Source organism: Pteropus alecto, unplaced genomic scaffold (genome assembly GCF_000325575.1).
Source record: "Pteropus alecto unplaced genomic scaffold, ASM32557v1 scaffold86, whole genome shotgun sequence".
NCBI lineage: Eukaryota > Metazoa > Chordata > Mammalia > Chiroptera > Pteropodidae > Pteropus > Pteropus alecto.
Genome location: NW_006442109.1, coordinates 24,930,546 through 24,946,061, shown reverse-complemented (window position 1 = coordinate 24,946,061; position 15,516 = coordinate 24,930,546). Strand labels below are relative to the sequence as shown.

General features: G+C 39.1%; 1 pseudogene; it reads right to left on the bottom strand.

Moving 5' to 3' along the window:
• Window positions 1–14,411: 14,411 nt before the first annotated feature.
• LOC112469535 lies at window positions 14,412–14,972 on the bottom strand (annotated as a pseudogene).
• Window positions 14,973–15,516: the final 544 nt, after the last annotated feature.

Here is a 15,516-nt window from a genome sequence, read left to right as displayed (position 1 = left end):
GCGAAGGAGGGGTCGACGCAGGGACACGCAGGCCGCAGCGCAGGGCTGGGGCGCCCGGGAAGGGGACGGTGCGGGGAGCAGCGCGTTCCCCGGCCCTTCGTCCTCCCGGCCCGGTCCTGGCTGCTGGGCCCCGCGCGCCTGCTTTTGCCCGAGATACACTCACCCGCGAAGCCCGGGGTCTCCGGCACGGCCTTTCCACTTACCCTCGTTATAAGACAAATGAAACCGGGGTCCGCGGACTAAGTGGGTAGAATCGAACGGTTGGACCGCCCGGGGCTGGGTGTCGTGGCCGACAGTTCGCTCCAACGAAGGAGGGCCTCGGGAACAATCTTGGGTCAGATCTTGGTTGCGGAGGCTTGGCAGAAAACCAATTGAGCACTTTCTTGCTAGGTGGGAAGCCAAGCAGCTTTTCACTCTTCGAATTGCTGCCTCTCTGGCAAGTTGGCAAAATTTGCTGCCCAGTCAGGTCAACTTGGAGAGGGCAAGGCTCATGATTGTCAGCAGTTCTGTGTCCTGATTTATATTACCATTGTTTTTTCAGCTAATGTGTTGTTTGTTCTCTGTGTGCTCACTGCACATTCCTTTTGCCCCCAAGTATTCACAATATAGACTAAACCCAAGCACAGAAAATCTAGTAGAAATATTTTTTTCTGGCCTTTGGTTCTGTTTAAGTAAACAACTAATTTAAAATCTTTAAATTCTCAGTAGTAGCTTCTAATTTATATCTAAAGTTTAATGGCAAGATGGAATGGCAATTACTAACTCTCCCTCTACCCCCACCTCCGTGATTTCCTGGATGGGTTTTAGGGAATTCGAGAGGCCTTAAACACGTGCAAAATTTTGTGGGTATACGTATTTCCCTGAGTAAGTCCGTTAGCTTTCATCATATTCTCAAATGGCGTTAAGACTCCAGATTTAAAACCACAGCAACAACAAAACATTATCAGAGAAATCATCTTATTCTCTAGCTTCTACCTGGAGTTGAATCGTAGTACAAACTCCAGTGTTTGTAAATGTTGTATTTTCATAACAGTTTACATGGATTACCAAATTTCAAGTTACAAAAGATAAAATAAAAAGTCATAAGAAACATTATTTTCCTCCAAAGATTCAGATGACACTTTAGAATCTTGCATGCCTCAGTTATGAGAGTACCAACTGCTTTGGGACTACAGGGCAGTTCCTCACTTTTGACTGCCCACAATATTCCTATGGAGCTGCAGCCATAGGAGTCAGGTTAGGAAACTTGGATAAGAGATCCCATGGTTCCCAAGCCCAGAATATTCAATAATCAGGGCGCTCAGGTGAGCAGAATGGAGAGAGTTTATTGAAGGTTTCTTTCCTAACCCCAAATATCTTAATCTACCCAGTTTGGAAGTAGGCTATTTGTTGTTTTTAATTAATTTGTTAAATAAATAAATGAAATTCTAATGAGAGATACAAATGACTCAAATATTTCAGGAGTGTGAGTGCTCTCTTTAGTATAAATTCTTCAGATGAGATTTCATTTAAGGAAAGGGGATAGTTGTTTTCAAGAAAAGTTGAGGCAAGAGCATGGTTTTATTTTTTTTTTAAATATTTACAATAAACTTTGTTGAGAAGGACTGCAGTTCTGCATTCCAATTTATTTTAACTGTTTTATATCACTGATTACCTGGAGAGAGTGATGAGAGATTAGCAAAACTGTATGGTGATTTTAAGATATGTCCATAAATTCTGTGATGCTTCCCATCAAGAGGTGGAGCTTAATTCCCCCTCCCATTGAGTGTGGGCTGCTCTTTATGAATAGCTTATGGCCCATAATGAATAGAATCTGGCAGAGTGACAGTGTATGAGTTATAAGACTAGGTCATAAAAGGCATTGCAGCTGCCTTCTTGTTCTCACTCTAGGATCACTTGTACTGTAGGAAGCCAGAGCTACCATGTCATGAGGACCTCAAGTCCCATAGAAAGGCCCATGTGATGAGGAACTGAGGTCTCCTGTCAACAACCATGTGAGTGAGCCATGTTGGAAGTAGATCCTCCAGCCATGTTTAAGCCTTCACATGGCAGCAGCCTGGGCAATTTTGACTGAAACCTCATGAGAGATCTTGAGCAGAAACACCCAGGTAAGCCATTCCCAGATGACTCAAAGAGATTGTGAGATAATAAACGATGTACTGTTTTAATATAGTAAGTTTTGGGGTAATTTGTTAGCAGTGCAGAACTAATACACTCTATATCAGCTTTCCTTTGCATCAGAAAAGACACTTTTTCTTTAATCATACGGGCTCTTCTTGTTCCTAGGCCTGCCTTTGGGTTAGTGGCATGATTTCTATCACTGAGTTTGAAATTGGGCTAAACAGACTTTTGTAAATAGTCTTGAAATGGAACCACCATTTGCAACCTTATTTTTATGTATTCATAGTTCATAACAATAGACAAGTGAACTTTTGAAACAATCCATTTATAATCTGGATATTGCCTGTAGTTCTGCTAGCTATTGCTCAGTATACCATTCTTTTATAGGATATTTCATATTTCTTTCTAGTATGAAGAGCTTTTTTGTGTGGGCAAATGAAAAAAAGTTGCCAACCATTTAGCCCATTGCCTAACTAGGTAACCCACAATACACAGTTTGTTTAGGTAATAGCAGAGGGCTGTCAGTTCACTTGCAAGACATATAACTTGGGGAAATTAACTCTAATAGATGCAAAATATCCTATGTTTGAACCTGTTTTCTGGCTCAGATAGCTCTTGGAACAAATGTCAGTACTAAAAATAACACTACAGCTAACATTTACAGGCACTAACATTGCCAGGCACTATGTAAAGGACCTGACAACATTAGCTCATTTAATCCTTACAACATCACTATGAAGAAGGTAGCGATTTAAAGCATGGATCTTGGAATCAGACTTGTGTTTGAATCCTGGCTTTTGACCATTTACAGTCATATGATCTCTGGCAAACTATTTAATCGCTTTGTGCTTCAATTTTCTTACCTATAAATTGATGACAGTAGTACTGCTACAGAGGGCTGTGGTGAGGATTATATGAGAAAATGCATGTAAAGCATGTGAAACTTAGCATATGTAGTTCTTAGCACATACATAGTACAGGCTCAGGCAATGCCAGCCATTATTATTTTTTAAGTAGATGAAGATGTGGAGTCTCAGGTAAAGTAACTTGGTCAGGGTTGTGTAGCTAGCAAACAGAGCAGGAACACAATTTCAGATTACTTTGGTTTCAGAGCTTAAGCTCTTAACCATTACTCTACACTGTCCCCCTTAGTTACTTTCTGTACGCAAGTGGAACGATCTGCAGAAAAGCATTTAGACTTCTTAGAGGTGTGCTAGGTGAGATCTCTGTTTCATATATCAAAGATCTGCCATCACTGTGAGACCTCAGCATCATCCTGTGAAATCCCTCTTGGAAATGAAAAAAAAAAAAAAAAGAAAGAAACTTTTTAAAATTGAAATATGGGGAGAGGTGCCACTTAGTTGACAGGTTCTAAAGCTGCATATTCCCCATCCTGAGAACTTTTTTCTCCATTGGAGTAGTAGGTTCCCATAGGATGTTTTTGGAATATGCCCCCTTATTTTTTTCAGGAAGAGATGAAAGCTGTTGAATGCATATGAACAAGGCTACTGATGGGATATACAACTGTAGCGAGTGTAATCATTTCTTCCTTCTATGGATTACTCTAGTAACAGAGTAGCTGGAGATTCAGTTTAACCCCTTGTCCGGGGGAGGGGAAGAGGGACCCAAAATAGATAAAAGAATTACCCAAGGACAGGTGGATTACCTCTTGAACAGGGAGGAGTTAAAGGAAAGGATCTCTGGCCTGGGAGTTCATCTACCTTGTCTGGGGCAAATCTGTGAGCCAAAACCTACTCAATCAAGTTCATTTTTTTCATACTTTTGTTTTTGTCCTCTCTTAGTTTTAAAAGTAAACATTCCTATGGATTTTTCTAACTGTTTGGCTGAAGGAGAGGGAATAAGAGGTCCCAGCTGGGACAGGGGTTTAAGGGCCGAGCACACCACTGGAGTCTGGAGATGGTGGCCAGGCTAGGGGAACTTGAAGGGTAGAAGTATGACTTTGGAAGTGCTTTGGGAATGCTCATCGTAGACAAGAGCACCACATGAGAACTTCGAGAACCTGGTTCAGCTGCTAATTTTGTCATCCATTTACTGTGATTCCTAGCTGAGCTCATTTTCTTGTCTGTAAAAGTAGAAAATAATATTTGCCCTATTTCATAGGGACACTGTAAGAATCCAATGAGATTTTGTATGTGAAAGCATTCCTTTTTCTACTAGAGAGAATTATTAAAGACCATGCCATCTGAACCAAACTGCAAAACAAGGGTACCAGAAAATACTGGTTATCAAGAATCTTCCACTTGTATCTGTCCTTTCTTAGATTGCTGAGTTCCAGTCCTTGGTTTATTAACAACATGTTCTGACTTATTTAGATCTCTAGATCACCACCACACATTACTCATTTCTATCCTAAGCTGTTTTTGTGTCCATAGCACCTAACATCACAATCATAGCAGGATCCCTGTAAATACGTATGGATTAATATAAGAAAATATCTTAACCATAGAGAATTAATCCATAATTTTAAATTACCCTCTAACAAACATTTCTATTTCTTTCAGCCAGTGTGTAAAGCCATTTCTAAGAAATTCTTACTGGTGAGATCATTCTGTCTCACAATAATTAGAGGTTATTAACACACTAATAGTTTATATTTATGCTAGACTTATTTCAAAGAACATTATAACCTTTCTGAATTAAGCCAGGACAAAGACGCAACTGCAGACAAAGTGACTCTTTTGTGGCCTCTAACAACTGGTAGCTTTAAACAATGAAGGCCATTGTGTAAGAGCTCCCTCCTGGAGTTAATGTGAGGATTAATTAGATTAAAATCTGCAAAGTGTTTTGAGTTTTTCTCAGAATTCTTTTATAAATAAAGATAGCACTAATTGTTTTTTTTTTTTTTTTTTAAAGTATCTTTATATTGGTCTTCCCAGAACCAAATGTAACAAGTTCACCTGCTATTTAACTCCCCATTTTCCCTGAAGCAAAAAACCCAAGACTGGGCCAAACTAAATTACCTTTAATGGTTTTAAACTGATTATGGGAGTACACATGACTGACTAAAATTTAGTACCCTAATCACAAAGATCTTGGTGTATGATTTACATGACATAACAATGCCTCATAATCACTATGCTACATGGTAATTAGATTTAAATTACTGTAATTATTGTAGCTGGTTTTTACTGACCAACAAAGTTTTACTTTCCTCTTTGTTATTTATATTTTAATAACTTACATTCTGCTCACTTGCAAATAGGTTTTAAAGCAACCTTCCCTTTAGTAGTTCTTATCCCCAAACGTTGTGAATGTTGTAAGTTTTACCTGGTGCTAGCTACTGTTTAATCCTCACTGTGTGTGTAGAAACACTGACTCAGACATCATATAAGACAGGAGCCTTTGATCCAACTCTCTAACAGCTGAAGTTCCTTGGGAACCCCTTCTCTTCAGTCTCTTGGTCTTCTCTGATTCTAACTCTGTCCCCAGTGACCCACCCAGCCCATGTTGTCCCGTCCCCTGACTCTGGAGCTGCTCTAGATATTCTGAGTGTTGCATGTGAGGCAGCAGAAACTCTGGAGCAGACCCATATGAGGTCTGGGGAACAGTAGGATAAGAGGCCCATTATAAATGAGGAATCTGTCTGACAAGTGACTAACTGTCCTGGTTCGCTTGAGACAGGGGTTTCTAGGACATGGGACTTTCAGTTTTCTGGGATGAGTTTGCCTTTCAGGAAGAATAGATTCTTGATATTAGCTGAGTCTTTGCTGGACTCTTCCTTAGGAAAGATACTTTGTTCCTTTTGGGCCCTGCAGCACAAGAATAGATTCTTGATATTAGCTGAGTCTTTGCTGGGCAAGGAGAGACTCTTCCTTAGGAAAGACACTTTGTTCCTTTTGGGCCCTGCAGCACGCTGGGTTAGGTGTTCTTAGGGATTTCTCTGGATGTGACTCCTGTTGCATTGTAATGATAGAGATCAGAAGTGTCCAAGAGGGAGATCAACCACACGCATGGCACCACAACCATGTTAGAGTCGCTGAAGTCCCAGGCTAGTTCTGTAGCTTTACAGGTATGAAAACTACGCCTGAGGATCAGGCTGGGGAAATCAGTGTGTGCTAAATGGCCCCAAGAGACTAAGTATATTACTGTGTAGTTGATACCTTAATTATCCTGAGGATGCACCTTTCCTGTTGCCCTGGATGCTCCCTTCACAGGACCAATGATATGAGAAACTATCGCCTTAGAACTAGAGCAAAGGTGACTGGGAGTTCTAAATGACATTGTTTTAGGCCTCATGGTCTCTCCTGGCCTTTTGTGCGCCTGTTTCTCTACTGGGGTGCCCTTCTTTATATTCAGCATCTAGCTAACTCTTGTTCAGCCTAAAAACCCAGTAGATTCTGTCTCTACCTCCTTCCTTCTCTCTTCCCTCCACTCCCTACTTCTTTCTTCAACAAATATTATTTTGAATGCTTAGCATATGCAGTCATGAAACTATGTACTGGAGCTATAGTTGTTTATTAGACAAAGTCTGTTGATATCCCATCCCCCAGCAGTACTGTATACACATCCCAAATTCTAAATCTTTATCACTAATTTTTCCCTAAATTAAATGCAGACTGTTGATATCTATATAAATTTTAAGTGAAAAATAATACAGCTTTCTTCTCAGTTGAATTTTAGTCTAGTCTTCCTAAAATAATTTTCCAGGCCCCCTCAGATGAAGTCTGCAGATAACCAACTCCATCCATTGTGTACTGATTTTTACAGTCAAGGGCATGAAATTCACTTAGTATTACTCTAGTTGCCTTTAGTCCTCCCAGTCGTTCTTAGTTCTGAGTTGCAACCTCACTGCTCAGGGCCCTGTCTTCATTTTTGAAATAGTTTAGATATTTTTATCCCAAAATACATTACTTTGCACTCGTTTCTACTAACGCTCATTTGTCAGTTGTCTGACTACATGGTCAGATTTATAAGGTCTTCTGACTAGCTCAAGGATTGGCAAACTTTTTCTATAAAGGACCAGATAATAAATAATTTCAGCTTTGCAGCAATACCCTGATGCCAGTTGCAGTTACTCAGCTCTGCTGTTGTGAAAGCATCCATGGATGCTAGTAAACAAATGAATATGGTTTTGTTCTCATAAAAAACTTTATTTACAGACACTGAAGTGTGAATTTCATATAATTTTCATGTGTCACAAAATATTAGTCTCCTTTAGATTTTTTTTCCCACCATTAAAAAATGTAAAAACTACTCCTGGCTTGGGAATGGCACAAAAACAGGCAAAGGCCGGATTTAGCTTGAGGGCTATAGTTTGTTGACCCTGATCTAGGCCCATTGCTGGTTAGACATGTTGTAACAGATTTTACTGGATATTCTCTCCTCCAGATCATCTGTACATGTCTTAGTGAGCCCCATCCTAGCACAGATGCTTGAGGCTCTTTACTTGATTCCATGGTCCCTGCTTCTCAATAGCAATATTTAGACAGCTTAACTGTCCTCATAGAGGTTAGATATAGCTGGACCCCGCAACCCACCAGAGGGCTTTGCTTGTGACTGCCCAAACTTCCCAGTGGCTCTTGTTAAAATACGTTAGACTTTCCAGAATTGAAATCTGACTGTGTCTCCACTTTCTCCCACACCTGAGCTATAGCTACACCAAACTTGCATTGTTTGGGGCTCTGACGACAACCACTGTATGTGGAGTTGCCTCTTTTGAAATGCTTTTCTTCACAACTCCTTTACCTACTTAATCCTAGGTAAATTCTAGAGTGACTCTCCCATGGCACCCATCACACCGCAATTCTAAAGGAGTCCATTGATTACATGCACTCACGTCTCACTTTGTAACTTTATTTTCATTAGTGGCATTATTAGACTAATGACTGCCTCTAAATCCCTTGTTAGACTCTGTGCTCCATGAGTGGGGGAGACTGTCTTTGGTTGCCACTGTATCTTCTGCACCTGGCCCTGTGCCTGGCACGAAGTAGATGCTCAATAGGTATTTGTTGAATGGAGGAACCAGAACCTAACCTATTGGCTAGGGCATTACTGTCTATGACATCCCCCACCCCTTACTGGCAGAGTGAACTTGGATAAATTACAAGGATCTCTTTGAGCCTCAGTTTCCTTCTCTGTAGAATGGAAGTAATAACTACTATAATTGGGTCGTGGTGACTTAAGTGAGATAATGTGCCTGGCACACAGCTTGCCTTAGTCACTGTTAGGTTAATGTTAGTCCCCTTCCCCACTCCTTCTCATTGATGTCAACTCTGTGGTTGCCTGGTGCTTCACTTCCACTTACCCAGATTCCCCAAGTGCACAGGACTCCGCCTTCCTGAGGAGAACTGCACTGTTTCCTCGGAGAAATCCAGAAGAAGAAATTTGACTCCCATGCCCTTTGTACATCTGCTGCCTTCCCAGGACTGTCACTTGGGCCTTCTAGTTCTCTCCTCTGACTGGAATCAACAGGACCCACACATTGTGTTTCCGTTTGAGCTAGTTCCTTGTTGCCTCACAAAGCATTTCAATTTCAAGCGACTTTTATTTCAGACTCTCTTTAGAAATCAGTCAAAGGTTTTCTTAAGGTCTCAAAGTAGATAACATTAAGTACTTCTCTTTTATCTGCATGCTATTTACTTCCAAAAAATTAAATTTATTTGTCAAGTTTTCTACTTAAAAACACCATCTTTCCGTCCTTCTCTGAAGTTAATTTTGTTTGAGTGTTTGGCCTACTTATTTCACAAGTAAACTGTAACTTCCCAGGTACCCTCCAGATTTATATATATTATCTAAATCATAATAAATACTGTCTGATAAAAATAATATTTTGAGCCCAGTATGTGTCAAGCACTGTGCTAAGAACCTTATATACATTATTTAATTTAATCCTTATAACAACCCTCCATTGTAGACACTATTACTCCCATTTTATACATGAGATAAATGAAATTTTACTAAGTCACAAAATTAGAAAGTGGTAGAGTCAAGATATGCATTCTGGTTTGTCCCAACCAAATGCCTGTCATCTTTCTACTCTGACATTTTCCTCCATTCTTTTGCTTGGTGGTTGGTGATGGTGGTGGGAAGGGTATGTGTGTCACATTCTCACTTTTGTAATCTCCTGTGTGAGCAGCCAGTTGTTATGACTGGTTAGTTATTATGGTGAATGATCCCTCAATGTCATATTATAGTTCCATCAGAACCTAGGTAGGTCTTGAAGTCTTACCTTTTCCTAGGTAGGTCTTGAAGTCTTACCTTTTCCATTTATCCATCTAACCAATATTTCTTAACAGGCTGTGTTAGTCTGTTTGGGCTGCTATAACAAAATACCACAGATGGGGTGGCACATAAACAACAGAAATCTATTTCTCAGAGTTTTGGAGGCTTAGACGTTCCAGAACCAAGGCAGCAGCACTGTTGTGTTCTGGTGAGAACCCTCTTCCTTATTCATCGCCAGCACCTTCTGACTGTGCCCTCACATGATGAGAGGGACTGGGGAATTCTTTGGGGTCTTTTTATAAGGGACTAATCCCATTTATGAGGCTCCACCCTCATGACCTAATCACCTCCCAACAGCTCCACTTTCAAACACTGCCACATTAGGCATTAGGATTCCAACATGTGAATTGGGCGGGAGAGTGAGGACATATTTAGACCATAGCAGAGGCTGTATAGCAGCCACTGTGCCATGTACTGTATATTCCCTAGGTCAAAGAAATGTGTCCCTAGTTTTTAAAATGAATATATTGGGGAGTTAGTGGAAGAGGCATTTGGGGAGGGGGATGTGGAGGTAAGAAAGATGGAGAGAAAAGAAAAGGACTCCCTATGAAGTCACTGTTCTGGGCCCATGGGTTGTGTGTGGGGTGGGGCATTGGGTATTATGGGTAAGGCAGGAGAAAATTTGTGAGGTTCTTACATACCCAGATAGAAGTGATGACGTGGAACCAGCAGAATTTTTCCTTGGCACGAGATACTGGTACTTTATAGTTTTCAGTTCCCTTCCCAATAAGTCGGTACTTTCCCAGCTCTCCGATGTTCTCATTTTACTTTTTCCAGTCAGCATAGATGTTACAATTGCATTTTGTTCTCTATAAAGGTACCATTTCCACTATCTTGATAGCCTACCAAAATGGCTACAGTGGCTGACTATTGTTGTACTGTGCAGAAGGAGTTTACTTCATTATCCCCTTAGTTTTTCTTTTGTATGTGTTCGTGTGTGCACAGTGTGCGCACATGTACAAAAGTGTATGTGGACTTATGCATGTGAGAAGTGAGAGAATCTGGATTGTTGTAGTTCAGTTATTAAAGTCATGTTCAAACAGAGGGATCTTGGTGACTAGAAGAGTCCTCACAGTGGCATGTGCCTCAAGAGTAAGAAACTTCATTTTGTTGGCATCCTGAGAATGCATTCATCTGCCATTAACCTGGCTCACAGAAAATAATAAATACAGAGAAGAACATTGTGGGTATGTAAGAAAGTATACACATGTTTTAGAGATCCATATTGAAGTAAGTTGGGATGAAATGACTTGGGTGTAGCATTTGCTGTAAAATATTTTTGTTTTTAGTGAGGCAAGTGTGGGAAAAATCTTGGTAATGATCAAATCTGGTTAATAAGTATTTAAACTATTCGTTATACACTATATGTGTTATGTATATTCATTATACTACTTTTTCTACTTCTATGTGTTTGAAATTTTTCTTAATATAAAAATTTAAAATATAAAGAAAATGACAATGATTTGTAGAGAGAAATAAAATAGGTGGCCTGGATATTCAAGTTACTTTAACCAGGAATATAACATGGAAAGCCAGTTTGATTTAAGACTGCTGGGTACACCTAGAATCCTAGCAAGGGGAGTTAGCTATAGGATCCAGGCTTAATGGCTCCTTGCTCTGGGGTCATTTCCACCAAGGAGATCCACTTCTTGTGGGACCTGCTTCCATCCCTCAGATTTGTTTGGAAAGACCTTGGCTTTACCTGAGCTGCCCTAGGCTGGATAGAAGCTTGGTATTCTGCCTCCTGGTCCAGTGCTCTTGTAGGACTTTATCTGTCTGTAAATCCAGGGCATCACCTCACTACCATATTGCTATACTTACTATTATTTTTTGTAACATACCAATGTGTTATGCAAAAGATTACTGCTCCATTAACCATACAAAATGATTGAACCATCCAATTCTGTTTCCATGTCTTTCTTCAGAAACAATTGATTTGATCTCCGCTTATTAAATTATAACTCCAATAGGGTCTCACCTCTCTAAGAATACTCCCAGAGTATCTTTGAGCCCCACAAACTCTTTGTTTACTCACTAAGAGCTTCCTATTTTACTCCAACAGATAAATGATTCCTTCCTCTGGATTTCACTTTACCAGAACCATTTTCAGAGGTTGGCTTATTCTCTCATTTGAAATCTTGTGAGGTCCTCACACTTGTTCCCTCACCACCCCAGCCATGTCTCAGGTGGAGCTGTTCATTATCCAGCACATAGCAAAGTTAAAGCCTAATCAGCCCAAGACCACCAGGAAAAAGCCAAAATCAGACTTACTGACCCACAATGAGGGGTGCACTTCGCTAGAGTTGTGAAGTACCACCCTCCACAGGAGACCTCTTGCTACTGTATTATTATGGAAATGTTCAGATTAATTACATAATGGATTTTCCTCATGTATCCACAGATGAGTTATTGCAGGAGAGATTATTTTTAGAGAATGAAAGCTAATGTCAAGGGAACAGAATAAGGATTCCAGAGGCTTCTGGGTCTGAGTTCTCCCATGTGACTCTTGTACCCTGGGACTGTAGTAGTCACCCAAGGCAATGATATAATCCCGTATGTAGCCAGGAACTCCTTTCTCCCCTTCTGCTTGTCTCTCCCTGGATCTAGTTCCAGGCACTGTCTCAGAGACTTGGACAGCTGATGCCTGCACCCATGGGCTTCTCCCATCACACTCCTCGTCCTCATGTCATGCACTTAAATCCTGCTTCAGGCTGGGGAAAGGGAGAGTTGGTGCCTTTATTGCTACCACCAATGGCCACAGACATCTGTTTCCTCTGCTTCCAGCTTCTGGTTTTGCTCTAGGACCTTTGAACTGCTACTTCTTCAGCTAACACTCCTGCCTGATCCCTGTTCTGTCAGATCTTCTACTGGTTGAAACCTGAGAAGCAGCAGGTTACCTGAGGATTCCTGACTTTGTGGTTTGACCTGTCTGCCCAACTCTCTGCTTAGATGGCACCAGCTCCAGGAATGACAGACCTTGCTAAAGAGAAAGGCACTAATGATACCTCTGTGTTTTATCAATTGTTTTCAAAGGCATGATTTAATTTGACTCTATTTCAGATCTATAAGATAGTTATTATTCCTATTTGAAGAGATAAGACGCTAAGACACCGTGAAGTTAAGTAATGTGTTTATAGTCACAAAGTTAATTGGTAGCAGGACCGTGATATGAACTGGGATATTCCACCTCCTGGAAGAGTTTATTTGTATCTAAATCCAAGTTATTACTAAACTAATATATTTCTATAATTAAAACCTTATTTGTAGCAACCACATTATGTTACCACAAAGGTGACTCATTATTAGCAGCAGACTGAGATTGTTCAATAGCCATATGTCATATTCATTTTCATCTATATGTTGAATTTATTAATTTAAACCAGACATTTCAAATTTTTTATCATGAATAATCAATAGATATCTATAATTGATAAATCAAGACAAAGAAATATAAATATATTACCTAGACTTTTAATGGCAATTAATAGAACTGAAATGTAATAAAACCTCTGAGTAACGGGTGAGAGTGGTAGGGTTGGTGGGGATGGGTGGTGGGAGATTTTTGTTTCTCATTTTAGATACTTCTTCAGAGTCTGAATTTTGAAAACATGTACAAGTATTACTTTTATAAATTAAAAAAGTTTAAAAATAGAAAAAGAAATAAAAAGTATTCATCAATTAGTGGTTGCTTAAATAGTCATGAGTAATACTATGCAGCCAATAGCAAAAACAGGATACATCTATACAAATTTTAAGTAAGAAAAATAAATTATAGAATGATGTAGTTAGGATAATACCATTTATTTCAAATTGTGTGTGTGTGTGTGTGCGCGTGGTGTGTGTGTGTGTGTGTGTGCGCGCGCACGTGCGCACATGCGTGTGTAGGTAGGTAGGTTAGTATATGTGTATACCAAACTGGGAGTATACATATTAAAGTGATATCAAAGTAGAGAGGAGAGAGACTTTTATTATTTATTACATATTGCTATGCTATTTGATTTTTTTTCTCAATACTATTTGATTTTTTTCAAGGAGCATGCCTTGAATATGAATGTGTATGGAATAGTCTGCAGGTTCAAATATAAAGTGATTCTGAGTGTTTCTCTTTTCCTTTTTGCCATGGAAGAGCCAAGTGTGATAGTATTGTGTTATATACGAGGGTCAGGATCTTTACTGGTTCTTGGCTCCTTTAGAATTGATACAAAAGGGAAGTTTGTGAATTGAATCGCTCCACTCTCATGACTTAATGTCACCACAGAGCTGACCAAAAGTCTGATTCATGTTTCTTTTTATGTTTTTAGATTTCCTTCCTCTGCTTGGTTTTGAGCAAATGTCACCAAGTCTATGTGGGATTTAAACCCCCAAATCCTGTATCTGATGATTGTAACAAGGTACCCATCCCACACTTTGGAGTCCTGACTAACTCTGATACTAGTTAGAATCCTTTTATTTATTTATTTTTATTTTTTTAAGAATCCTTTTAGTAATTCAGTTATTTTTGTATTTTATTTTATTGTGGGAAGAACACTTGACACCTTCTTAACAAATTTTAAGTGTTCATTATTGTTGACTGTAGGTACAATGTTGTACAGCAGATCTTTAGAACTTATTCATTTTTTTTTAATGAAAGAAGTTAAATTTATACACACCTCAAGATAAGTTGAAAAAGTTGTGGCAGAAAAAGAATGAATCCCACAAATTAACAGAGATTTCGTTAATATGCAAACTGCCAGTCTATCTATTTTTGGCGTATTTGATCTACTTAAGTGATTTGTTTAAGTAGTAATTATTCTAATAAAATTCAGTTGGAGGATGAGTGATATAGTTATGCCCTTGACAAAGGTGACAAGTAGGGTGTTACCGTGACTGAGAAAGTAGAATATAGTTCTGGTTATCTTATTGTTCTAGCTAATCAAAGTTCACAGAATATAGGAGGTTCTGCCATGTCCAGTGAGGGTAGGCAGATGTAATAGAAGGCTTACTGGGTTGTCATCTGTTTTCATTATACAAATCTTCTGGTTGGTCCACAGAAGATTTTTCACAGAAATCTATTTGGGCAGTTTAGAATCTCTGATCATTACTGAGCAATTTTTATGTCTAGGTGCAGAGCTATTTACTTAGGTTATATTATCCTTTTTGTCCATTCTTTCAGTCTATATGCTGTCCCATCTATGCTTCATTTGTCCAGGTATTTTAGTTCCAGGCTAGGCTCTGACAACGTCACTGGTTAAAATAGTCCCTGGTCTCCTGTGAATTTTCATTTGATCTTGAGTAGAAGGTTGGCCTTTAAATTTCCATCTTTTCATGATGCTTTGAAAAGCTTTACCAATAACTTTTGCTGTGACATTTGTGTACTTGCCTGGGTGAAAGTGAGCAGCATAAAGAGGGACTGCCTGACTTTATTGCAGCATTATCAGTTACATAAAAGATTTTAACTTTCTGTTTTGGAAGCAGTTTATTTGCAGGAGAATTCCAGTATAGACATAGATTTATGGAACCGTTATACAGTTTTTCTTTCTACAGTTGGGCTGCCATTTTTTTCCACTATGGTTTTCCTTTGGAATATATTTTAGAATGTGCCAGTTTTATATCTGAAATAATGTGACCATATGCTTTTGATCATCCTACTTTGTTGAGAGTGTTTATCATGAAAGGGTATTGAATTTTGTCTAATGATTTTTCTGTATCTGTTGAGATGATCTTGTAATTTTTATTCTCTATGCTGTTAATGTGGTATATTCCATTAACTGATTTGCATATGTTGAACCATCCTTGTAACCCAGGGATAAATCCCACTTAATCATGGTATGTAATCCTTTTAATGTGCTGTTGGATTCAATTTGCTAGTACTGTGTTGAGGATTTTTATACCTATATTCATCAGGGATATTGGCCTGTCATTTTCTTGTGTGTCTTTGTTTTCAGGGTAATGCTGGCCTCATAAAATGAGTTTGGAAGTGTTCTTTTTTCTTTAATTTTTTTGGAAGAATTTGAAAAGGATCAACATTAATTCATCTTTAAATGTTTGGTAGAATTCACCAGTATATCTATCTGGTCCTGGGATTTTCTTTCTTGGGAGGTTTTAAATAATTGGCTCAACCTCCATAGTTGTTATATATAGATCTGTTCAGACTTTTTATTTCTTCTTGATTTA